Source organism: Bombyx mandarina, chromosome 20 (genome assembly GCF_030267445.1).
Source record: "Bombyx mandarina strain Sakado chromosome 20, ASM3026744v2".
Lineage (NCBI taxonomy): Eukaryota > Metazoa > Arthropoda > Insecta > Lepidoptera > Bombycidae > Bombyx > Bombyx mandarina.
Window position 1 is genome coordinate 11,240,826 of NC_143226.1, and position 27,548 is coordinate 11,268,373.

At 39.0% G+C, this 27,548-nt stretch overlaps 1 long non-coding RNA gene across 1 annotated transcript in view; it reads right to left on the reverse strand.

The window, feature by feature from the left end:
- Positions 1–1,093: 1,093 nt before the first annotated feature.
- Positions 1,094–27,548, reverse strand: part of LOC149500755 (uncharacterized) — a 59,446-nt gene continuing 32,991 nt past the window's right edge. Inside the window, exon 2 of the long non-coding RNA XR_016324841.1 lies at positions 1,094–1,200. This is a non-coding gene — a long non-coding RNA (uncharacterized LOC149500755). The remainder of the gene's footprint in view (positions 1,201–27,548) is intronic.

Below are 27,548 nucleotides of genomic sequence, written 5' to 3' on the forward strand. Positions count from 1 at the left end.
TCGTTTAGGTAAATTAAATAATATCCCCGCAGATAATATATCAAATAATAATATCGATAACATGATGATGGGTCTCGGAAATCCTGAATTATTTTGAATCTTTACGTTAAACGCAGCAGTTTTTAGGGATCCGTAACAAAAACTAAAAACGAAGCCCATTTTTGTTACCAGTTTTGTTCATTGATTAACCCGTCGCACGTGATTCCAGTTTTGACGTAAATACGTACTTGACAGATGTTCACGATTGACTTACACGATGAGGGAATAACATCGTGTAATGAAAATCAAATCCGCAAAATTATAATTTGCGTAATTACTGGCGGTAGGACGTCTTGTGAGTCCGCACGGGTAGGTACCACCGCCCCGCCTATTTCTGCCGTGAAGCAGTAATGCGTTTCTGTTTGATGAGTGGTGCTGAGACCTTAGAACTCATTTCTAAAAGTAGGTGGCGGCATTTACGTCGTAGATGTCTATGGGCTCCGGTAACCACTTAACACCATAGGTAGGCCGCCGGTCATCGCTCTCGTCGAACCCGTCGCTTGCGACGAAGGGCTCGACGAGTAAATTAACCCTCAGATACAGCCCACTGAGTTTCTCGCCGGATCTTCTCAGTGGGTCGCGTTTCCGATCCGGTGGTAGATTCTGCGAAGCACTGCTCTTGCTAGGGTTCGTGTTAGCAACGTCATCAGGTTTGAGCCCCGTGAGCTCACCTACTAGTTAAGGCGACGCTGATATAGCCTCCCAAGGCTAAAAACATGCCAAGCATCGGTCTCCGTTCTCGTCGAACTAGAGGAATAAGCTCGTCACCAGCCATTGTGAAGCCAGAATAGACCCTCGAAGCAATTGACTGATGGTTCGGAAAAGTTCCGTTACGTAACAAAAACTTGATCTCGTATTAATTATTTCGATCAATCCTATTCACATATCGGTCTTCTACAGCAATTACAGTGGGGAATAAAAAAGCGTTAAGTATTAGATACAGTTTGAAAGATATAAAATATGTATTTAGGTTGGGATCAATTGTAAAACATGAAATTGAACGTCTATCGCGAACTACGGAACTCTCCACAGTAAGCGGTCGTACATGCTTTAATTTTTTTTTTAATTTCGTTGCATTACTTTTAGACTGTTACATTTTGATAAGATAAATCACTTTTGATTACTTACTTACGGTGTGTCCACATATATTTGTTTACGTACCTGAAACAAAACAATTTTACATTAATTTAATTCCAAAAAATATCGACGCGCAAAGAATTATTGTTGAAATTATATTTTGAAAACAGTGCCATCTAGCGTCTACTGTGTAAACTATTCACTCGGTTAAATCGATCTCCATCGAAACTAGTCAAGAAAAGTACTTACTGCGACTCACAGATGGCGGTGTCGTGTTGGGAAATCTAAGTTCATTAATTTGCTAAATTGTTTCTAACAAATTTAATGACATGTCACACAATTTTTCACATCATTATTGACATACTGTAGTTTAATAAATAAATTATAGTATAATCTAATTTTAATTATAAACCTTATTTTATTAAAGTTTAGTGATAACGCAACATAATTTTATATCTGATTTATGGCAAATTGCATTTTAATGGAACAGCTTCGTGGAAGTGGCGTCTTTTTTCCCAATGCCAAATTAAATATCACTTTTATCAACGACAAGTGCTTTTGCATTATAAAAAACGCTACGATTGATTTGATTCGCCCAATAAATTGTTGTAGTAAAGTGTACCAAATTACTATCAATTTAAATAAAATTATCATTACCGTTTAATATCGGGTTTATTCGGATGATAATTATTTCCGATGTTTTAAATACTGTAGCATCGTTCTCACGGATCAGCACTTAAATTCTGGTTACGTCTTTTAAAAACCGAAAGAAAATCCTGTACCCAAAATTTTGAGTACATTTATAATATTTTTCACAGTGGAAGGACATCAATATTAGTTAATGTGCGTGTAGGTTATTATAAATTCATGCTTTGCCTTATTATTTTTTGTTTCTCTAATGTTTTAATTTGTTTTTATCGGTGAATACCTTTCATTGCCTTTTTTTATTGCTTAGATGAATGGAAGAGCTCTCGGCCCACCTGGTGTTAAGTGGTTACGGGAGCCCATAGACATCTACAACGTAAATGCCGTCAAACACCTTGAGACATGAGTTCTGAGGTCTCACTTTTAAGAGTAAAATAGCCCCACCCTTCAAACCGAAACGCATTACTGCTTCACGGCAGAAATAGGCGGGGCGGTGGTACCTACCCGTGCGGACTCACAAGACGTCCTACCACCACTAAACCAGTTCTGTTTCCTATTTGTTATTTTATTATGTTAATCTAAGCTGCTGGTCTTCCTTGAAATACTTTAAAAACTTGTCAATATTGAACATTAACTCCGGCCAATTGAAGCATGTTCTGAGCGGTAGTCTGCTGGTTTTCTTCAGGCTTTGCTAAGATCCTTGAGCGACAGTAACCACTCACCATCGTGGGCGAAGTCCAGTATTGGTATTGTCGACACAGCGGAATCCATCTTGGAATCGTCAATTTTTTTTTATTACTTATTTAGGCAAAACAAATTCTGTTTCTACAATATTTAAAAAAAAAGAAGTTAGAAACAACGCCAGTTTAAGGGTAGGTTGTCATTTTCATTTAGTTATCGACATAGGTAGTGAAAATAACTGATTTTAAGTTTATCGCTCATTAAATACATAACGATGCGAATAGTTTCATTTTTAAAAACAAAAAAAAATATATTTTTTTTTTTATATAACTTGCTTGTTAAATCTTTACTGAAAAGCCTTTAGACATCAAAACAAGAATTTTGACTCTGCCTTAGTATCTATATGGCAGCCCAGTGGGCTCAGTTTCTCGCCTGATCTTGTCAGTGGGTCGCGTTTCCGATCCGGAGGTAGATTCTGCGAAGCACTGCTCTTGCTAGGGCCAGTGTTAGCAACACTCCGGTTTGAGCCCCGTGAGCTCACCTACATGTTAGGGCGAAGCTGACAGCCTCTCAAGGCTATCAGCATAGGTAGAAAAAAAAATCTATATGAAGTTGAAATAATTTCCAGGCCAATCAAACCTACCACCAGGTAATGGGATCGTGGCGTACTGCCTACCAGCACGTAGCCTACATGGCTACACTGGCTCCAGCAAGAGTAGTGCTTCGCTGAATCTACCACCGGATCGCCACCCACTGAGAAGATCAGACGTGAAACTTTTTTTTTATGATGAAGGATTACTGGTGGCTCGGAAACCTTTCCGGTTTCACCAGGACAAGTGGCCAAGCAAAGGCTCAGCTAAGAGGGGTGGGATTTGCTAACAGCTGCCCGAGCGCCTCTGAAGGAGACCTAACAACTCAAGAGCAGCTGCTTCACGAATGAATCTACTTCCGGATCGGAATCGCGACCCGCTGAGAAGACCCGGCGAGAAACTCAGTGGGCCGAAGTTTAGGTTAGGTTAAGAATCTTGGAGGCTGCAGAAGATATGAACAGACGGGGATATGCGAGGCTCATTAAAAGATCATTTTTAAGGCGTTGTTTTTTTTATTGCTTAGACGGGTAGACGAACTCACAGCCCATCTGGTGTTAAGTGGTCACTGGAGTCCATAGACATCTACAACGTAAATGCGCCAGCCACCGTCACCGCACGTCGAACTCTTTGTCGAGTTACCGGGGACCCTAAGCCTGCTCCTAGTGTTAGAGCTGAAGGCGTCTAAGGCAAAGGTTATTGGATCTGATGGATCCGTAAGGACGCGTCTAGGGCAGACGTGAAACTGACTGGGCTGTGACTACCATACGTCGGTCGGGTATTTTGACTTGATAGGTTCGAGCGATAAATATCAAGTCACATAGACATATCAAGGAAGGTGTCATATAACATACAACTTTTAAAATAAATGATTTTGAACTTGAATAGTTCGTATTAAAATTTCGTTATTCTCATCAGCAAAGCGTGGTAGAGACGCATACTAGTATACGCATTATACTGGTGGTAGGACCACTTGTGAGTCCGCGCGGGTAGGTACCACCACCCCGCCTATTTCTGCCGTGAAGCAGTAATGCGTTTCGGTTTGAAGGGTGGGGCAGCCGTTGTAACTATACTTGAGACCTTAGAACTTACATCTCAAGGTGGGAGGCGCATTTACGTTGTGGATGTCTATGGGCTCCAGTAACCACTTAACACCAGGTGGGCTGTGAGCTCGTCCATCTATATAAGCAATAAAAAAAAAACTGCAAAATCATTAAAAGCACAATAATAAAGACATTGTACTGTTGCATTAAAACGTATATTTCATGAAAACGAAAGCGGAATCTTGTCGGATCGCAGATTTTTAATACATGAAAAAACCACTGCAATCCTTCACGGTACAAGAGCGCGTTCTAAATATGCGAATTACGTATATAAGTATTCGTGTAATTACCCAGTCTAGGCGGTTAGCGATTTTATGGGATATTCAAGATAAAATTGTTCATATCGAGGGGTGAAAGGCGGTTTGTAATACGTGAAGCAAAAACTTTGTATCCCTTTTTACGAAAATTGCGCGGACGGAGGAGTATGAAATTTTCCACACTTATAGAGAATATAGAGAAGAAGTGCACAATCATAATATTTTTTTTAAATAATTATGCATTATGCATTAAGATACATTAAATCAATAAAGAAAACATTACACACACTACATACCATGTATTTGACGCACACACGCATACATACTATTTATTGTCAAACTTTTGTCTTTGTTAATATTTTTTATAGTGTAGTCTTGGTGAAATTTGTGATTATAGAAGTATAAAATACAATCATAATAATGTACAAACTTACAATTCCAATTAATTATAGTCGAATTTCGACTACTGCGGGACCTCTAGTCTTTTTAATTAAAGGTGCCTTTTATTAACCGACTTCAAAAAAGGAGGAGGTTCTCAATTCAACTTCACTTCGATTGTATGTTTTTTTTTGTTTATTACCTCATAACTTTTGACTGGGTGAATCGATTTTGGTGATTCTTTTTTTATTAGAAAGCTGACGCTTCCCGTGTGGTCCCATTTCAATTTAGTCCAGTTCTGATAATGGTATCCACGAGAAAACCATATAAGTCTTAAATTTGCATCAAGTGCGTGCGCGACAAATAGATGAATAACTCAATATCACGCCAACCGATTGATTATTATTTTTAGTGTATATTAAATTGTTTTGGAATATCTTTTTTTTTCTATTTGAAGTCGGTTTTTGTTAAAGCATGTCTATATACAATTATATGTATTAGCATTAACCTTGTCGAACCCATCGCTTGCGACGAAGGGATCGACGAGCGAATTAACACAAACACAGCCCACTGAGTTTCTCGCCGGATCTTCTCAGTGGGTTGCGTTTCCGATCCGGTGGTAGATTCTGCGAAGCACTGCTCTTGTTAGGGCTAGTGTTAGCACCTCTCCGGTTTGAGCCCCGTCAGCTCACCTACACGTTAGGGCGAATATAGCCTCTCAAGGCTATCAGCATAGGTAGGGAAAAAAACTGTGATACTCAAACTACATACATACATAAATGTATTCTGAATATATTTTTATACGAGTAATATGACACTCCATTGCGACCCGCCGTCTTCGTGGCCCGACATTAGCGAGATTCTCGGATTACATTAGAAATGTTCCGAGAAGGCACTTCACACGGTTCAGCATGCAGGTGGCATACAAAACAGGCGATGAAGCGGGTGGGTACACGACACTACACACGAATTTGCAAACATTTTTTCATTTGAATAGCTTCGTCGTCAGAGGGTCGTATGTCGTAAAAGACTCCTTTTCAAGCCCTATACGATTTTTTCCATGTAAATCATTAAGATTCTAACGGACCTGTGGCTATGTGGAAGTGGAAAAACCTTGAAACTTTGTAAAATACATTCGTCTAGACCGTCTTTTTTTTATTGCTTAGGTGGGTAGACGTGTTCACAGCCCAGCTGGTGTCAATTGGTTACTGGAGCCCACAGACATCTACAACGTAAATACGCCACCCACCTTGAGATATAAGTTCTAAGGTCTCAAGTATAGTTGCAACGGCTGCCCGACCCTTCAAACCGAAACGCATTACTGCTTCACGGCAGAAATAGGCAGGGTGGTGGTACCCACCCGCGCGGACTCACAAGAGGGCCTACCACCAGTAATTACGCAAATTATAATTTTGCGGGTTTCATTTTTATTACACGATGTTGTTCCTTCAGCGTGGAAGTCAATCGTGAACATTTGTTGAGTACGTATTTCATTAGAAAAATTCGTACCCGCCTGGGATTCGAACATCGGTGCATCGTTCAACACGAATGCACCGGACGACTTATCCTTTAGGCCACGGCGACTTCTCAATTCTCAATCTCATTCGACTCTTTATTGGCTATTAAGCAATATATTGGCTAACAGCCACTTCTATATGTGGCAGTTCTTTGGTTTCCGCATATCGTAAATTAAAACAACTTTTACGGTTTAATCTCTCTTTTTTTTTTTATTGTCCTTATATAGTTATTGATGTTTCGAATATTTTACAGTTTTCGTGGTCAAGAACTATTAAGACGCTATTCGTCGATATTTGTATTGTGCATGTGGCGGTAGCCATCATACAACGCAAGATATTTGAGAGATGTCTGAATCACGCTTACGACATTTTCAAGATAAAGTGCATATATACAAGTTCCGAACAACAACATTCCCACGTCATATCGGATCCCCCGATCCACTGACGGTGCTTCTAGGTACCTCAAGCACCGGTCATCGTTCTCGTCGAACCCGTCGCTTGCGACGAAGGGGTCGACGAGTAAATTAACCCTCAGGCACAGCCCACTGAGTTTCTTGCCGGATCTTCTCAGTGGGTCGCGTTTCCGATCCAGTGGTAGATTCTGCGAAGCACGGCTCTTGCTAGGGTTCGTGTTAGCAACGTCGTCAGGTTTGAGCCCCGTGAGCTCACCTACTAGTTAAGGTTACGCTGATATAGCCTCTCAAGGCTATCAGCTTAAGAAGAAAAAAAGATCGGACCGTCGGTCTACCGAGCAATATCATTCGCTCGGTGGAAGATCTTCCTTTAGTCGTTATACCTACAGTGCCGAGTATTGTCAAATTTTAATGTCACGTTTTTCGGTAGTAATATGTACGTGTGATTAAGCCGTAAAACCAGTATTATTTTTTTTTAAGTTAATCTTTTAATTTTTACATAGATCGGGAGCCGTAAACCGCGGAAATGATTAGAATTTGTTGTTGTACTACGAAGACTTGTCTTTATTTTAACACGGAGTTGTCAATTACTGAAACACAGTGCGAACGTTTGTCAATCCAGTTGACAGTATGTTAATACGGGTTCTTAAGACGAATGATAATACATTTGTTACTCAATAACACTGTCAATACATAAACTGCGTTCCGTACATTTTACGAAATTTCATGATTGAAATTTTCCCCGAAATTTGTCGAAACTGTCGCTCGCGACGGAGGTTTCGGTGAGTAAATTAGCCCTCAGACAACAGCCCACTGAGTTTCTCGCCGGATCTTCTCAGTGGGTCGCGTTTCCGATCCGGTGGTAGATTCTGCGAAGCACTGCTCTTGCTAGGGCCAGTGTTAACAACACTCCGGTTTGAGCCCCGTGAGCTCACCTACATGTTAGGGTGAAGCTTAGCCTTTCAAGGCTATCAGCATAGGTAGAAAAAAAGGATGCTGCATGCAATAATGTGATTGAGATGAAAACGTCAATGCGTTTTCATAGTGCAATCGAATTGACGTCTTGAACAAACTCTTCAAATCGTCCCAATGCTAACGTACATAGCGCTACTGTATTAGTACCCTAAGGAAGGCGGTCATTTAGTTGTAACAAGCTTGTATCAGGTACGTGAACGGTTTTAAAGTACTTCCTAATAGAGTTAATGCACGTAGTTTTTTTTTATTGGTTTAGATTTGTGGATGAGATCATAGACTACACGTTTGGCAATTACCACGGCGTGTAAATCACATAACGTGAACACTGTCTTCCTCCATCCCGAGAGTTTAGTAGTTCACTGAGAGACTACTTAACAAATGTTTAAACAAAATTTAAACAAAAATAACAACAAAATTTAATCCACAATAATATAATTATAATATAATATAATAAATTTTAATATAATAAATTTTGAATTTTTAGGTTAAACGCATCGGCAGCAGTTTTTACAGCTCCTTAACAAAAAATTAAAACGAAGCCCATTTTTGTTCCTTGATTAGCCCTTGTTTTTACGTAAAATCGTACTTGACCAATGTTCACGATTGACTTACACGATGAAGGAATAACATCGTATAATGAAAATCGGGTTCAGTGGCGAGCTTTGGGGGAGGCCTATGTCCAGCAGTGGACTGCCGCAGTCTGATGATGATGATGATGAATGAAAATCAAATCCGCAAAATTATAATTTGCGTAAGTACTGGTGATAGGACGTCTTGTGAGTCCACGCGGGTAGGTACCACCATCCCGCCTATTTCTGCCGTGAAGCAGTAATGCGTTTCGGTTTGAAGGGTAGGGCAGCCGTTGTAACTATACTTGAGACCTTAGAACTTATATCTCAAGGTGGGTGGCGCATTTACGTTGTGGATGTCTATGGGCTCCAGTAGCCACTTAACACCAGGTGGGCCGATAGCTCGTCCAACCATCTAAGCAATGAAAACAACAATTTTATATAAGAATTAAAAAAGGCACGAATACAAATCGGTTTCCGGCTATGAATTAATGGATTCTATTTATTTTATTTCAAACGTAAATAGAGCATTACCATTTTTTCAAGCCCACATAAAAACGAAAGCTATAATATCCAGGTCTTAGAATTGAATTAAAATAAACAAAGGTAGGTTAATAACATTGTCCAGACGTTTTGATTGCGTTGCTCCAACAGAATTAAAACAAGTTTTACGGTTTAATCTCACGTCGATTATTTTCGTTTTATTTTTAACGAATTTTAAAATTCTTTACAGTTTTCGTGGTATCAATTAACGTGTTTAAATTAGACGTGTAACGGATTTAATGAGTCAGGTATCTCGAATAAAATATTCACACAATTAACTAAGGTTAAGGAAGGCAAAGCCAAGTTGGCGTCCGAAATGCTGGGAGTCCTCAACAGAGCGAAGCGGTACTTCACGCCTGGACAAAGGCTTTTGCTTTATAAAGCACAAGTCCGGCCTCACTTGGAGTACTGCTCCCATCTCTGGGCCGGGGCTCCCTAATACTAGCTTCTTCCATTTGACTCCATACAGAGGAGGGCCGTTCGGATTGTCGATAATCCCATTCTCACGGATCGTTAGGAACCTCTGGGTCTGCGGAGGGACTTCGGTTCCCTCTGTATTCTGTACCGTATGTTCCATGGGGAGTGCTCTAAGGAATTGTTCGAGATGATACCGACATCTCGTTTTTACCATCGCACCGCCCGCCACCGGAGTAGAGTTCATCCATACTACCTGGAACCACTGCGTTCATCCACAGTGCGTTTCCAGAGATCTTTTTTGCCACGTACCATCCAGCTATGGAATGAGCTCCCTTCCACGGTGTTTCCCGAGCGCTATGACATGTCCTTCTTCAAACGAGGCTTGTGGACAGTATTAAACGGTAGGCAGCGGCTTGGCTCTGCCCCTGGCATTGCTGACGTCCATGAGCGACGGTAACCACTCACCATCAGGTGGGCCGTATGCTCGTCTGCCTATACGGCAATCAAAAATAAAAAAAGGGTTTGTTTAACAGTTTGCTACAGTTAAATCCAAATGAAATAAGCAAAATTAATATCAAAGAACAACCTCAAGGCCTGTCCTTCAAAATAGCCTAGAGGTTTTTACCCTTACCGGCTTTTTTTTTGGGTCCGTGGCTTGAACCTCCAATGTGGTTTCTGCCCCTAGGTAGCGTGTGTCTATATATGAGTCTGTGGTCGAAGATGGTAATGAATGGTAAACAGCCCGAGCAAGGTAGGAGGGATTAGTCAACATTACAACCCGACGCGCTCTTCTCCCGTAGGACGTCGACCCGATAGTCGACTCTGCAGAGTACGTCTCGGTACGGCAGCACGTCAGGCCACCTCAGAATGCCGGGTCTGACGGTCATGATGCCAGGTCTCCACCCCCTACTGGTTATTCTTCTACAGCAGTTCCGTAGATTCGCTGTCACGCACGTGATACAGTTATGGTAGCACGCCGCGTGGTCTTTGCCCCGTAACCTTCACAGGAAGGAGAACGTCTACTGGTGCCGGAGCCGAGCGACAAACTTTCTCCGGTCACCAGCTCGTCGGCGATGGATCAGTACGGAGAGGAATGAGCTCTCCCTCTCTCGTTTCGCCGGCTCCTTCTTCGAGATGGAGAACTCGCATTAAAAGAATGTGTATAAGAGTTGACAGTTCGTGAGTAGTTGGATAATGTTGCTATCTCGTTCGCACATCCGCGTCATCGTCATGAATCATTTTGTGTAATTTTTTGTTGAATGTTTACATGCCTATATAAAAATTACAATATTAATTTAATTTATCGCATAAACGGGAAGCGTTTGATTGATTAAACAAGTGATTAAGCCAAGGCCCCGATAGAGCTTGTTTTATAGCAATAACTATATTATAATATTAATGAATATTGATTTGTGTAATAACATTTTTTATTTATTAATTAAAACTAATTTTAAATTTTAATTTCGCGTTTATTTTTGTCATTATATTGTTTCCGACGTTTTTGGATATTTACAGTTTGCAGATATTTATTTACAGTTTTCGTGGTCACCGGCGATTAAGTCTTAAAAATTGTTTTAATTATGCCTACGACTTTGAGAAACCAAAGACAATATTGTTTTTTTTTTTGCACTGACGTATGAACGCGATTAGTACAGCGTGAATGCCCCGCCCACTCATGTCTCACATGAGGCTTACGTCTGATGTGTAACGGCTCTCCCACGCTTATGACCGGATTGATGTATCTTACCCGGGCCGTTGACCGCCGATGAGTTTATTAAACAAAACAAAGCAAAAGAAAACATATTGCATACGAAATAAAGCTGCTAATCGTTTAGAGTCTCAGCGAGGAGCTGATTTTCGATCTTTGAGCGAACACCAATATAAATGAACCTAATAGTAATATTTAGATTATGTTTCTTCTTCTTCTTGCTTCGATTCCCTCAATACTGAGGGTCGTGACCACCTCCTCGCAACGAGAGTTTATTCCGGATCATTCCACGCGATTTGCTTCTATCTGCCGCCGATTGAAATAAATCAATAGCTGAACCGATTTTCCAATTAAGTTAAAATAATAATCAATTTTAATCTTTTTACAATCGGAAACATTACGAGTTATTTATGTCGAATTCTAGGAAACATTCATTTGCAATCTACGCGTTATATATAATCCGTTTGTCCAATAGCGGATAATATAAATATGACGTAATTTTGTATGTTAGAATTAACAGCAATTCACGCCGACTTACCTATTTTTTTTTTTTATAACTTCTTATACTGGAAAGTATAAAGGCGGACTTAATGCCATTTTTTTTTTTTTGGTCAGGAGGAAATCGCCGGACTTCCGCCCTCCACTGGGGAGGATAGAGGGCGGAGCATGTCAGAGTCGAACTGACTAAAACCTCCTGCCGCTCAACAACCAACGTCCAAACCTCGCATGAGACAGAACCCATGAAGAGGCAAAGGGGGGAAAGTGAAGCGTTTAGTGCGGAGCACATCTCTCCCATCACCCTCCCCCTCGGGACGCCGGACCGGCGGTCGTCGGCGCCACGACCACCAGCCCTCTCGGTCGGGACTTAATGCCATAGGCATTCTCTAACAGTCTACCTTAGGGGAGTGCAGAGATGAAGCTTGGTAGGTGTAGTGTGAAGGTGATATTACTTAAACATATGTGTATTATATAACATACATAATATTTATTTATTCCATTCAATTCAAAAGTCAGGCTTACAGTTTGCACCAAAACGCCTGACTCGTTAACGCAAAAAACATTATTAAAATTATTAAGTACTATTATTATGCTAAAAATAACATTATTTTGGAAAAAAAGTATTCCCCAACTATCGGCGAATACGTCAGCATCCTGATTTCGGACAGAAATGACGCTAAGCAATTAAAATCCATCAAAATGCAGTTTGGGTTGCATGTTTCTAAGACGCCTCTAAAAGTTTTGAGACTGAGTTTTAAGTATTTAACTTTTAAAAAAAGGACAGCGTAGATACCTCAAAGTTTCATGCTTCTTGGAACTACTACACTTGTCGTGTGTTGATGCTACTAAAACAATAACCTAGTCTTAAAGGAACACGGTTCTCAAACTTTCAACTGAATCGATTAAGTGAAACTCAAATGCATAGAACACTATTCACAACAAACTTAACAAAAATTCCTTTTCTATATATGTATTAGTAAATCGGTAATGACGAATTAAATTGATGATGTCATTTACGGCTTTTGCATGACCTCGGGCTTGGTCATATCATGATGACGTCACTGTGATATCATATTATTGACACTATGTGTTTATTTGTTTATAGAATTCGGGCATCTTTTAGTTCAAATAATAAAGTATTTTGTCATAATATGAGTTTTATAGATGTAAGATTCATTTTCATTTTAAGCCGGATTGTTTTATTCGAAATATGGTAGTTGGGTTTTTTTCGGCATAAATTTGGATTGGAAATTACAAAAACTCATTAATATTGCGGGTCCCGCGGTTGCTGAGTCCCGCGATGTTACCCGCGGTTATTGTCGTACCGCGGATTACGCCGAAGGCGGGGCGAAGCTAGTCTAAAAATTACTCTACTCTACTAAAAAAGTAGCTTAAGTTACTCCTTACATCATCAGCTACCTATCAGTGAAAGTCCCGTCAAAATCGGACCAGCCGTTCCAGAGATTAGCCGGAACAAACACACAGATAGACAAAAAGACAGACGCAAAAAAAAAAAATTAGTATATGTATTTTTTATACATATTTACGCATTTAGTAAAAAGTAGGTATTTTATTATTACAAACAGACACTCCAATTTTATTTATTTGTATAGATTACGCGATAAGTATTTGTAAGCAAATCAATAATTTCCTTACAAATCGTTTAGACAAGGTTTTTCTTCTTCATCTTTGTCGTTTCCTCATTACTGAGGGTCGTGACCACCTTGGTCCAGTTTTTGCACCAGCTTCCTCCAATGTTGCATGCATTCGGCCTGCTTAATGGCGCCCGGGACGCTGGTGTTTGTGGCCTCCTTCATAATGTCCGTCCACCGGGTTGGCAATCTTCCTCGACTTCTCTTTTCTTCCACGTGACCTACAACTATTAATTTTTCCAAGTTCTCAGGATTTTATCGGGCCACATGTCCGACAAGGTTACGGCAATTCAATGAATTAATATTTACCGAAATAAAATTTCAGGATTGATAATACGAAAGAAGTTCACAACTTTGAGAACCATTACTCGTGCTATAATAATTACTGCAGTATGTCTGTTATGTTATAAGTGATTTTATCTTGAGTGTTAACAGACGCACTTAACTTTTAGAAAACAAAAAAAGCTCTTTATGTACTCGCGAAGGAGCCACGGTGCGGTAATAAAATGGATAGTTAAGTGTTGCCATATCAAAAATTATATTTTCGACGAAACATGAAAAATCTATTTTATCTTGATCTGCGGAGATTTTGATTTTTCTGAGTTCGCATCTTAAATAGTACTCTGTTGAATTGTTTTAGATCATGAAACCTTCTTATCATTGCATCAGCTTAACAGAGCAGAGCATTTTAAGTGCCTTTCAAAAGATATTTTTGTTCGCTTACCCTCCAAAATGCCGACATATCCTTTCTCGTTAACTTGTCGATTTACCGTGCTCACTTACGATCGAGTTTGTGGTCATTTTGTCTCACAGTGCATTAAAAACATTGAATCCAAGCGTTAGGATTCAAAACAAGAACATCAAATATAAATCTACTAAATAGGTATTGTTCAGAATGATTTAGTCAAGCAAAACGAAATACTTCGATAGGATTTATTCAAATATAATAAATAAATAAAAAGGTTTTTGCTGTGGGTGCGGGAAATAAGATGACAAAGATCTCACCTAGACTTCGAATGCTAAACATCTTTAAGGTCTGTTTTCATTTCCGATCGAAAATGGTTGTCGGCTTTGGCGCCAAGTCCTTTTTTTTTGCTCTTGCTGGGGTTAGTGTTAGCAACGTCGTCAGGTTTGAGCCCCGCGAGCTCACCTACTTGTTAGGGCTACGCTGGCATAGCCTATAGGCTATAAACATAGGCAAGAAAAAAAAATCTGTAACTACATATCATCTCAAGGCTATCATCAGCTTATGTAGGAAAATAATCTTATCAAATTAGTGTATTGTCATCGGTCCTCGATACATATACAAAGTTTGAATGAAATCTGGCCGTTTAAAGTGGGTCAAAATCGCGTCTAAAGGAGTCAGTTACAAACATACATACAAGTGAAGCTAATATAAAGAGTGTAAAAAAAATCTGTAACTAGATTAATAATAGTAAAAAATCTATACACTGTTAAATGTATGGCAACCCAGAGACAGGGCGGTACATGGTGAGATTAAAATAACTCTCTTCCCGGTTTGTTGAACTTGACAATAAACAGCGGGGACAAGCAATTTTTGAACGAAACAATACAGGGATTTACGTGACAATTCAATATCTCTTGTATTTATTTATTGGGGATCCTATCACAGTTAGTTTTAAAATTTCGTGATATGTTAGTTAGAAGACTGGTCGAGTTTATTTCTAGTGGAAACTATGAATATTTCATAGCAGTCGTGAGCTAGGATGCTTTACTGTGCGTATGGGAGACAAGACGACTTAGATCTCACCTAGACTGGTGGTAGGACCTCTTGTGAGTCCACGCGGATAGGTACCACCACCCTGCCTATTTCTGCCGTGACGCAGTAATGCGTTTCGGTTTGAAAGATGGGGCAGCCGTTGTAACTATACTTGAGACCTTGGAACTTATATCTCAAGGTGGGTGGCGCATTTACGTCGTAGATGTCTATGGGCTCCAGTAACCACTTAACACCAGGTGGGCGTTCAGCTCGTCCAAGCAATAAAAAAAAAGACTTCGAATGCTAAACATCTTTAAGGTTTGTTCTCATTTCAGACCGAAAATGGTTGTCGGGTTTGGCGTCAAATCCAGAATAAAATCGTAATGATGCAAGCAACAAATAGAAAACTTGTACCTACAGTTTTCGAGATTTAGAACCGGGATTTGGGATTGTTTTATGATGCAGTATTAAAATATTTATTTTCGCAGATTAGAAACTCAAATTTCAGAACGAAATAGCAGTGGCACATAAGTCTAAAATTTTCTTTATAATTTTTTATTTTATTTACTAGCAACATTATATTTATTTTCTTATTTATTGGTTAGAGAGGTGGACGTGCTCACGGCCCACCGAAGCCCATGGACAATAACAACGTAAATGCCGCCACCCACTTTGCAACATGAGTTCTAACGTCTCAGTTTAAACATTACAACGGCTGCCCCAACCTTCAAACCGAAACGTATTACTACTTCACGGCAGAAATAGACAGGGTGGTGGTTTAAAAAGTGTTTACAAATTTCAACGACGGGCTATAATACTTGGACCAGATTTAGGTCAAAACATTTATGCTTTGATCATAACATTGATTAGTAAGTACCTAGTTTCTCAGCCCAAGCGATGGCGAGTTATTGAACCTATCTATATATTAATACGTGAAGCAAAAACTTTGTATCCCTTTTTACGAAAATTGAGCGGACGGAGGGGTATGAAATTTTCCACACTTATAGAGAATATATAGAAGAAGTGCACAATGCTAATATTTTTTTTAAATAATGCATAAAAGATACATTAAATCAATAAAGAAAACATTACACACACTACGTACCATGTATTTGACACACACACGTATACTCTTTGTTTATTGTCAAACTTTTGTTATTGCTTAAAGTCTGTAGTCAAATTGAGAATAGGTTAGTATTGTTTATCTTTAATATTACGAGTATTTGTCTATAGTGTAGTCTTGGCGAAATCTGTAACAATAGGACCATAATAATGTTGAAACTTATAATTTCAATTAATTATAGTCGAATTTCGACTACTGCGGGACCACTAGTTGTAATTAATTTACGTAATGAACGACCCTATTATCAACGCCATCTGTTATTAATAGGGTATAACTAATGCTACTAGTGTTAGATTTTTTTTTATTGCATAGATGGGTCCACGAACTCACGTCTCATCTACTATGGGTTACAGGAGCCCAAGGACATCACAAGGCGAATGCCGCCAGCCCCCTTGAGTCATTAGATCGAAGTTCCAGTTTATAGAGTGGTCCCTAAAATCCGAACATATGATTGATTCCGACCCTCAACACGGTAGCCGGTAAGTATCGATTCACAAATAAAAAAGCTGTATTTCATGAATGAACGATCGCGAATAGCAAATCACACAACAGAGTGAGATTAAATGTGACGTGAACGCATAAAATTAACGCCGCATATCAATCTGTACTATTTTTAAACCGACCTACGACAATACGAACTCGCCAATGATTAAAACAGACGCGAATCGATTGTTGGCTGCTTTGATTACCCTCCTTAGCTATTATACCACATACATCGGGTTCGCTTCGTTATTTATAGTAGATTTGATAAATAAACCCATATTTATAAGAATTCTTCTTGTACTTAACCCATTAAGGTAGACTGTTAGAGAATGCCTATGGCATTAAGTCCGCCTTTATACTTTCTAGTATAAGAAGTTATAAATAAATAAATAAATAAAATTAAATGGGATCGACGCAGCGTGTCCTATTTTTCAGTTCATGCTGATCATACGTCATCTCTGTACTCGAATTCTTCTCTGGCATATCCTCTTCCACGCAGTCCATCCAAGTCTTTTTAGGACGCTCCCTCAAAATACCATGGTCACATGATGATCCTCTTCGCATAACATGACCATACCACTTAAAGCGTATTCTCTTTTAGTTGTTGAGCCCACTTTTTAGTTGTTAACTTTTAGTTGTTAAGCTTAGTTTAAAACTAAAGTTCTTAAAGTATTTACATGTTTATTGTAAGTGAAAAAGTTTATACGTATTGTATGTATCTATCTTCGATCTTAGACGAACAGCTGGCCCAAACTGGATAGACGTAGCACAGAATAGAGACGCTTGGGCATCTTTGGAGGAGGCCTTTACCCAATCCGGGGTTCTTGCTAACTAAATTTTACTGTTTCATTACAAAACTCTTTTAGATCCTAAATACTAATTAATACATACATACATTTATATTTATTATTTTTTTAAACTTTGTAAAAGCAAGAAATAAATGGCTTATTATTATTATTATTATTATTATGTATCTATTCAAATCCAGCAGAAACCATATTTTCTATTGAAATGCGTACTTCACTCAAGTTCACAATTGACTTTCACAACGAAGGAATAACATCGTGTATTTACACAGCAAAAATTTCAATTCTGTGTTTAATTAATTTACTATTTAATTGAGACAAAGACCTCAAGTATCGAGGGTAACCTGTCTAAGCTGGTTGATAACTGAAATCTGTGTGATCACGTGAATTTTGCCTCCTACTTTGAGACATGCGAGGTCTGTATCGCGAAACGGCTGGCTCATCCATAAATACGGAACGCATTTCTTAACAGCAGAAATAGGCTCGTTACTCTTTGTCTTAAGATATTTTTTTTCTCTACCTATTCATTTGTAGCCTGAGAGGTTATTCCAGCTACCCCCGGATGCGTAGATGAGCTCACGGGCTCAACCTGAGAGAATTTGCTAACACTAGCCCCAACAAGAGCAGTGCTTCGCAGAATCTACCAGCGGATGGGAATCGCGACACACTGAGAAGATCCGGCGAGAAACTCAATGAGCTAAAAAGTTCAGTGAGCTGAGTTGAGATCATCAGACTTGTAGGTATTTAAATGTTAGTTCCATCTACAATTCACATCATTGAGATAGGTCAGTGCCTTTAGTCGTATGTAGGCGATACTAGGTTTTTGCTTGTACGTCTCGCATTGTTTATACATGTGCTACAAAAAAAATTATGAATGACACGTTCGCGATTTAATGCCTGATTAATGTGTTCGTCTCGGAATGATACAGTTTTGGCATAGAGAACTGAGCTAACATTCGTAATGTCTGAAATAATATTGTACGAGGAAAAAATTTCACAACGCGATGCGCTTGCCCGCGGTTTTTTTCCTCCTTATTCTAGTAACCTCTAGGAGTTATTCTAGATTCGCCGAGCTAATAGGGAAGCTCACGGGGCTCAAACCTGATGACGTTGCTAATACGAACCCTAGCAAGAGCCGTGCTTCGTAGAATCTACCACCGGATCGGAAACGCGACCCACTGAGAAAAGCCGGCGAGATACTCAGTGGGATGTGTCTGTGGGTTAATTTACTCGCCGAGCCCTTCGTCGCATGCGACGGGTTCGACGAGAACGATGACCGGGATGTTTGAGCCAATACTATTTACAATATGAGAAAATTCGACTCGAATTAAGTACAGGAGTTCGAAAAAAAACAATTTCTATAGCACGGTATGTTTATAACACAGTTCCACTTCAATACGAAAAGAAAAATTCACCAAAACTCTCCTTATAACACAGCATTTCTAGAACACGATAACGAGATTTTTGTTTAAAATTATTTAGAAAATTACATTATGCACTATGAACCCACAATGTAAGGAAATAAACAAAATTTTACTGCTGATTTTTGAAGTGAAACTTCTTTAGGCGCATGGGGGTAAAATTTTTACAGAACGTCACGCAGGTATGCAACGGAAGTGACATCAAACTACTATTCAAATTAAGTACTTGTCAAATGGCACTAGTAGTAGTTGTTGTATTTTTCCAACTGGAAAGGCAAATGTATCATCATACCATACGGCCTAATATTTTATAATTTTTTGGTGAAAAATGTTAATAGGAATTGAAATGAAATGAAAAGTATTTGGAACATTAATCAAATAGCATGAAATTAAATTAGTTAATTCAATTGGCAAAATATTAGTCATTTACAATTTAGAAATTTAAACATAATGTGACTGTCAACACTGAGGTTTGAAATTGAGATTTGACAGACTTTTGGCGGGAACATATCTTCCTTTTTCCCTTCCTCTAAGTCTCGGAAATCTCAAGTTTTAGATTTGTATAAATATAAGCAAGACTTATAAATTAGTTCGCCAGAAAAGTTTCACTTCTGACATGTGTACTTTGTACGCACGCACTTTTTTATGTGTAGTAGGTAAAAAGTAAGGCATGGGTAATTGAGATGTGCCATTCAGAAAAATTACTCTCCTTTTTGTGCTGGCTAGTTTCATGTTACAAGGTTTCGCACAACACGGGACTTTGTAGGGAAGTATCTACCGTGTTATAGCAGGGTTACCTGTATTTCAACTTCAATTAAATAAAACATGTTTAATTAACTTCGAACGAGTACTTTGATTAACTGTCACTAAAATAATTAGCGTTATTAATCATTTAGCGTATTTTATTCCATGTATTCTAGGTGTCTTAAGACATCAAAATGTGAATGAGCGGACAAGGTCTATCGTGAGTTGAATTTTGGCAACGCGAACGCCGCCGCTCACCTTGAAACATGAGGTTCACACCAAAAAAAGTGCAACGACTGTCTCACGTCTCAAGCTGGAACGGTTGCCTGCTACGCGGCCGAAACAGGCAATCTACTATCTTTTTTTTTTTTGCTTATATGGGTGGACGAGCTCACAGCCCACCTGGTGTTGGTTACTGGAGCCCATAGACATCCACAACGTAAATGCGCCACCCACCTTGAGATACGAGGGCTGCACTAAAAGTATCGGAAATGGAATATTTCCACTGTTCCTGTCATATTAAAATGTTTTTAATTGAAAACTCCTTGGTTTTAAAAATCGAATACCATTTATTTATTTAAAAAAAGATTCTCGGTCTTGTCACGAGGTTTTTTCAAACTTGTTTAGTCGTTGAGAAAATGGAATTGACTCGAGAAAATTCAAGAGCGATGATTTATTATGACTTTCGAAGTGGTTTAACACAAAAACAGTGTGTTCACCGGATGATTTCTGCATTTGGTGATGAAGCCCCATCCAAAACCACAATTTATCGCTGGTTTACTGAGTTTCAACGTGGACATGTCAAGCTCAGTGATGATCCCCATCAAGGTCGTCCAAAAACTGCAGTCACCCAAGAAAATGTTAATGCTGTGCGTAAGCTGATTGAGGAAGATCGACATGTGACATACCGCGAAATTCAGGCAACTTTAGACATTGGCATGAGTCAAATACAAATAATCTTGCATGAACAATTAGGTGTAAAAAAGTTGTTTTCCCGATGGATACCGCATTCGCTCTGTGAAGAGCAAAAAGCGGCTCGCGTTACTTAGTGCGTCAGAACTCTCGAAAGATTCCACGCAGGATCCTCAAATGCTGTATACAACATTGTATCAGGTGACGAATCCTGGATATACGCGTACGAACCCGAAACAAAAAACCAGTCACGAGTTTGGGTGTTCGAAAATGAGTTAAAGCCAACAAAAATTGTTCGTTCACGGAGTGTTGTAAAAAAAATGGTGGCCACGTTTGTCTCCAAAACCGGCCATGTTACGACTATTCCTCTTGAAGGACAAAGAACGGTTAATGCAGAATGGTATGCTAGCATTTGTTTGCCACAGGTCGTTTCTGAACTCCGTAAAGAGAACTGCAACCGCCGCATCATCCTCCATCACGACAATGCGAGTTCTCACACCGCGCACAGAACAAAAGAGTTTTTAGAGCAAGAAAACATAGAATTATTAGACCATCCGCCGTACAGCCCCGACCTAAGCCCTAATGATTTCTATACTTTGCCTAAAATAAAGAATAAATTGCGTGGACAGAGATTTTCATCACCTGAAGAAGCTGTGGACGCCTACAAAACGGCCATTTTGGAGACCCCAACTTCCGAATGGAATGGTTGCTTCAATGATTGGTTCCATCGTATGGAAAAATGTGTCAAATTTCGCGGAGAATACTTCGAAAAGCAATAAATACATTTTTAAATAGTAATGTTGTGTCACTTCGTTAATTCCCGAAATTTTCAGTGCCGCCTATGTATAAGTTCTAAGGTCTCAGTATAGTTACAACGGCTGCCCCGCCCTTCAAACCGAAACGCATTACTGTTTCACGGCAGAAATAGGCGGGGTGGTGGTACCTACCCGCGCGGACTCACAAGAGGTCCTACCCCCAGTAAAGAAAAGTAAAGTATCATACCAGTAAAGTATCTGCAGACTTACAACGTGTCCTAACATGACAATGTCTATGACCTGATTGAAACTAGTTCGTACGGGATTTTCTGGTCAAAATCCAGCAAGAAGCGTTGTCGTACGCATTCATTCCGCGTGTTACTCCGTTATCCGCTGAACAGTTGGTGACGTGTGATGAATACTAATGGCACATGACGATGTTCCAACACTAAAAAGTTACTTTAGGGAGATAATATATAGTAGAATAAGGTCTTGCGTTGTTATTCACAAAATGAAGAAAAGTTAGTGGGATAGGTTTTTTAGAAAAAAAAAATTCTTTAAAAGAGGCTTGTGGAGAGTATTAAGCGGTAGGCAGCGGCTTGGCTCTGCCCCTGGCATTGCTGAAGTCCATGGGCGACGGTAACCACTCACCATCGGGTGGGCCGCATGCTCGTCTGCATACAAGGGCATTAAAAAAAAAATTAAAAAAAAATAGATCTACATCATTGCATTGCCGATGTCCTTGAGCGACAGTGGAAAATTGCTGATATCGTGCGTTTCTCTACTTATTAAGAAAAAATATATATGGAATTTTAGAAGTGGAAGTCTTAATATGACCTTACCACGAATTTCCCATATTTTTGTTTTTCGTGCTTCATCTATTACGTGTAAAACTGCCGTCAAAATTTAGACTTGGCTTTACATTAAATGTATTTAAAAAAGTGTATTGAGTACATAGTTATAATAAATATAATTTTCGAACTAGTTCATTTAATAAAGCATTCGCACCTTAAGAATTAAAATTTTTGCTTTTTTATTGTCGTATAGGCAGACGAGCATGCGGCCCACCTGATGGTAAGTGGTCACCATCGCTCATGCACGTCAGCAATACCAGGGGCAGAGCCTAGCCGCTGCCTACCATTAATGAGTTTTGATTAATGAGTTTTACCATTAATGAGCCAAATTTAATGAGTTCTGGATATTTTCAAAATAACAGTCTCCGACAGCTGGGGCTAGTTATCCACGTTCAACGGTAGCACCTCAAAAAGCACTAGAAAGAGGGTAGGTGGGTTTGGCTGCTTCTAGAATCCTACCCGCAGTCTTCGAACACGTATGGTGGGGCCTGCAACAGCGCCGCACTATCGGGAATCCATGAAATGTGATTTAAATAGTAATAACAAAAACCCGTTTAATAGTAATTTTCTAATATTTGTGAAAGTGCAATAAAAATAATTCTATAAGTAAACAATAAAATTATTAGAACACATTGATCACTAATCTTGCTATTTAATGACTAAGCCGTTGTTAATTGTTTATTGAGAAACATTTCTAATAGTATAGGAATATATATGAACCAGTTTCTGTCTAAAGCTTAACAATACACACGCCATTCGCAAAACTATAAACACACCGCTAAATGCGGCTTTGAATCTCGTTTGAATGGAAAATTTTAATCGAGATGAAGGTCTGAGTACCTGGGAGCCTTTGTCCTATAGTTAATACAGCGAGAATGATAAGATAACGAACAACTTGTCAACAAGCATACATACTTACAAAACCAACAGGCTAATGAATTTTGAACTGAAATTGCAGCATGTATACGATCTAAAATCCCTTGCTCTACAAAGCTTTCCTACGGATGAGCCAACATCTCAGAATGACTCCTGGCTTTCTTCTAAGCCGAAATCAAGTTTAGTGCCAGTGGTATCTATTGAAAACGATAAGTATTTTGTAATTGGCAAATTTAGATAAATTAATGAGATTAAATTTAGTGAGATTAGTTAATGTGCGCGGATTTTGCTAGCCGTGATACAATGCAATCTAGATTTTGATCTCCCGCCTTAAATTGGCTGATGGTATTTTTGTTTTAATACTAACGGGCTCTGGAAACCAATTTGGTTCCAATTGCAAATAATTCTTAATTCGATCGTTATACGTATATCCAATACATTATTTCCAATTTGGCTTTTCCAACGGTTATTTCACACCCTATATGTACACATAAATGTCAGTTAAGTAGGTAGATTTGATTGATTTTCAATCGCCGTGGCCGTCGTGGTAAATGGTCATGTCCAAGTACTGGAAGGTAAAAGGAACGGAAATCGTCCTGACTATGATTGGAGGGATTGGATTAAATAGAAGAAAAGCCAACGCGTCTTCGGAGGCTTTCTACTAACAAAACGGGGATTTTTATAAAATTAAACATATTATTATTATTATTTTTATTTTTTATTGAGATTAAAGATGTGTGGACGAGCTCACAGCCCACCTAGTGTTAAGTGGTTACTGGAGCCCATAGACATCTACAACGCAAATGCGCCACCCACCTTGAGACATAAGTTCTAAGGTCTTAGTATAGTTAATAATTGTATCCAAGTTTTTAATATAACTAATGCATTGACGAAGCATGTTGCTGATAACTTTATTTCTGTAATCTGACGAAGCATGTTGCGGATAATAACATGTACTTTTAGGTTAGGAATATTGTGTTCTTTTTTTTATAATAAATAAATTTAAAAGAGATATTTTAAATAACTAATGCAGTATCGTTTTTCTTTTCTCTGTTTGTGGTGACGATCGCTTTTTTTAAGGTTTGTGTCGAAATGCAGACAATACATTAATATATTTGATATATTGTTGTATGTTTAAGCCTAATACGTAATCTTAAGATGTCGGAATGGCCGGATAAAAGATGTTATGTTATCGCAAAATTTATTAACGCGAATGTTCAAAAGCAAAAACTATCGAAAGAGTTCTTCGTTCTTATAGTGTAGATTTATTAAGTTTTCACTCATTATATTCGTCACAATTTTATATTAGTACATATTCTACTATTGTATTTTCTGATCGGAATATTCTCCAGGAAAAACTACAGATATTATTGACACACTACACTTGACTAATAAGGTACAGTTTCATTCGAGAATACGGTTTCATGTGACGAAACAGACAAAGGTACTTCTATCGAAGAAATACAGTCGACATCCGCTAAGAGGGTTTACTTTCACCCATAAAAACCATGGAGAACTATTTTTCGAGAGCATTATAACAGGTGGCTGCCTATTTCAGCCGTGAAGCAGTAATGCCTTTCGGATTGAAGTGGTGGGGTAGCCGTTGTAACTATACTGAGACCTTAGAACTTATATCTCAAGTTGAGTGGCGCCATTTACGTTGTACATGCCTATGGACTCCGGTAACCACTTAACACCAGGCGGGCTGTGAGTTCGTCCACCCATCTATGCAATAAAGAATAAAAAATGTGGTAGTGAAAAGCGAAATGGTTTGAAGGGTGGGGCAGCCGTTGTACTGTAAAACTGGGACTTAGAACTCATGTCGCAAGGTGGGTGGCGACATTAACGTGGTGGTATCTACCGGCTCGGATTACCACTTAAAAAGGACCGTCTTTTGTTGACAAATCAGACGTAGAAAGCGACGTGCTCAACTACGAATTTGTAAACGAGAAACATGAATGTCGGAATTAATCAACATTTAATATTGTGTAACATTAGTGTAATTTTCATCGAAATAGTAAATACATTTTAATAATTAATCTCCTATGAGAGACGTTTAGTAATAAATTGCCTATCTGACTTTCTGTGGCAATGAGCCAAGCAAGATAAGAATGTGAAGAATGAATTAAAAAAAAAAATTTGGTGGTATTTTAATAATTTTTTTATTGCTTATATGGGTGGACGAGCTCACAGCCCACTTGGTGTTAAGTGGTTACTGGAGCCCATAGACATCTACTACGTAAATGCGCCATTAACCTAGTTACAACAGATGCCCCACCCTTCAAACCGAAACGCAAATTACTGCTTCACGGCAGAAATAGGCAGGGTGGTGGTACCTACCCGTGCGGCAAGTATAGAATTATGAGAAGAAGGGTATTCATAAATGAATATTTTTATTAAGGGATATGGTAACGAAAAAAGGTTCAAAAGCAATGATCTTATACGAATAAATAAAAAATAATAAAAAAATTTTGAATCTCTTAGTGACGTGACAACACAAATGTAAATAAAAAAGCGTTTAAAAATAAAAGCAACGCGCTATTCACGCGTGAAATCAAATAGCGTGGAGCTATTTCGTTGCGTGTACGATTATATTAACATGTAGTTATTATTATTTTCACACCGAAACCATTATATTGGGAGAACGAAAACCAACGTATCAAATCTAATGTTTAGGGTCAAACCAACATGATCATGAGTATGGCCCTGTTTTTTTTTAGATGAATGTACGAGCTCACGGTCCATTTGGTGTTAAGTGGTTAAAGGTGCCCTTAGATATCACTCACTTATGAGGTCAAAGTCTTGTATTGTCGTGGTGGCCTAAATGATAAGATCGAATCTCAGACGAGTACCAATTTTTGTAATGAAATACGTACTCAACAAATGTTTACGATTGACTTCCACGGTGAAGGAATAACATCGTGTATAAAAATCAAACCCGCAAAATTATAATTTGCGTAATTACTGGCGGTAGGACCTCTTGTGAGTCCGCGCGGGTAGGTACCACCGCCCTGCCTATTTCTGCTGTGAAGTAGTAATACGTTTCGGTTTGAAGGGTGGGGCAGCCGTTATAACTATACTTCAGACTTTAGAACTTATATTTCAAGGTGGGTGGCGCATTTACGTTGTGGATGTCTATGGGCTCCAGTAACCACTTAACACCAGGTGGGCTGTGAGCTCCTCCACCCATCTAAGCAATAAAAATAAACTGTTCGAGTTAATTGCAATATTGCCTAAAACTATTGTGTTCATCCACAGTGCACTTCCAGAGATATTTTTTGCCATTCGACTTTGGATTAAGCTTCCCTCTACGGTCCTTCTTCAAACGAGGTTTGTGGAGAGACTTTTCCAGCATACAACGGCTTGGCTGTACCCCTAGCATTGATGATGTCGATGAGCAACGACGACTGTAAATCTTGTAGATACTTGCTTAAGGTAAGTTTGTTTTAACAACTACACTTGATTAGCACTGTACAATAATAGAATGTTTCAAGTCATTAGTCAAATGGTCTGCTAATAACATGCTACCTGTTTTCATCATTGTTTAAAAACAACTAGATGATGACCGATCGATTTTTTTCGACCGATGATCGGTTTTTTATTGATAACGCCATCTTGTTGTGTCTTTAAAGCGGTTAGTTGTCCTCAATTAAGAAAAATAGTATTATTATTCGCCAATAGATGTCGGGAAGAGTTGATTATTGAAAACACGAATAAAACAACATTTTCTGAAAATTATTCGTAGCTAGATCGATTTATCGCCCCCGAAATCCCCTGTATACTAAATTTTATGAAAATCGTTGGAGCCGTTTCCGAGATTCAGATTATATACATATATATATTAATTTATAAGAATTGCTCGTTTAAAGGTATAAGATTAATAATAATAAATAATAAATTAATATTTACTAACAATCACGCCGCGTTAACTGGTCCCGTGATAAGTTCGTAAAGAACTTGTGTTACAGGTACCAGATAACGGAAATAAATGTAAGATTTTTATTATACATATACATATATTTAATATACATCCATAACCCTGGAAAAGATATTTATATTTATCATACAAATATCTTCCCTTGGCGAGATTCGAACCCGCGACCCCCTTGTGTAGTGACCATGTCACTTACCACTACACCAGACGGCCGTCAATAGATTGGATTTAATTTGTATTGAAAAAAAAACTCGGCAATTACTAACGGCTAGATGCCTTAACGATCGTCTAATAAATGCCTACGCGCGACCACAGGGTAATAGCTCCAAGCTGGTTTCGATTACTTCTTGGATTTATGCGTTCCTGGTACCTTTAGCGGGTAATGATATACTTAGAAGCACTTTTTTATTTATTGCCCTTGTAGGCATACGAGCATACGGCCCACCTGATGGTGAGTGGTCACCGTCGCCCATGGACTTCAGCAATGCCAGGGGCAAAGCCAAGCCGCTGCCTACCGTTCGATACTCTCGCGTTAGAGGAGTCTATAGACATCAACAACGTAAATGAGGCATGAGTCGAGACCCGCCTTGAGACATGAGTTTTAAGTCTCAGTTCTACAAAAACCGGCTTTGGAATGAGCTCCCTTCCACGGTGTTTCCCGAGCGCTATGACATGTCCTTCTTCAAACGAGGCTTGTCGAGAGTATTAAATGGTAGGCAGCAGCTTGGCTCTGTCCCTGGCATTGCTGACGTCCATGGGCGACGGTAACCACTCACCATCAGGTGGACTGTATGCTCGTCTGCCTATACGGCAATAAAAAAGCAAAAACTTCAATTCTTAAGGTGCGAATGTTTTATTATA